The sequence below is a fragment of the Salvelinus sp. IW2-2015 genome, unplaced genomic scaffold, assembly GCF_002910315.2.
Source record: "Salvelinus sp. IW2-2015 unplaced genomic scaffold, ASM291031v2 Un_scaffold1757, whole genome shotgun sequence".
In the NCBI taxonomy this organism is placed as follows: Eukaryota; Metazoa; Chordata; class Actinopteri; order Salmoniformes; family Salmonidae; genus Salvelinus; species Salvelinus sp. IW2-2015.
Window position 1 is genome coordinate 134,141 of NW_019943138.1, and position 588 is coordinate 134,728.

The following is a 588-nucleotide window of genomic DNA, read 5'->3' on the forward strand; positions in this document are numbered from 1 at the left end:
CAGCTTTGCACACTTAGCATTATCTCAACCAGCTTCACCTGGAATGTTTTTCCAACGGTCTTGAAGGAGTTCCCACATATGCTGAGCACTTTTTTGCTGCTTAACTTCATTCTGCGGTCAGACTCATCCCAAACCATCTCAATTGGGTTGAYGTCGGGTGATTGTGGAGGCCAGGTCATCTGATGCAGCACTCCATCYCTCTCCTTCTTGGTCAAATAGCCATTACACAGCCTGGTGGTGTGTTGGGTCATTGTCATGTTGAAAAACAAATGATAGTCCAACTTGGCGTAAACCAGATGGGATGGCGTATCGCTGCAGAATGCTGTGGTGGCCATGCTGGTTAAGTCAATCAATCAATTTTATTTTATATAGCCCTTCGTACATCAGCTAATATCTCGAAGTGCTGTACAGACACCCAGCCTAAAACCCCAAACAGCTAGTAATGCAGGTGTAGAAGCACGGTGGCTAGGAAAAACTCCCTAGAAATGCCAAAACCTAGGAAGAAACCTAGAGAGGAACCAGGCTATGAGGGGTGGCCAGTCCTCTTCTGGCTGTGCCGGGTGGAGATTATAACAGAACTATGCCAAG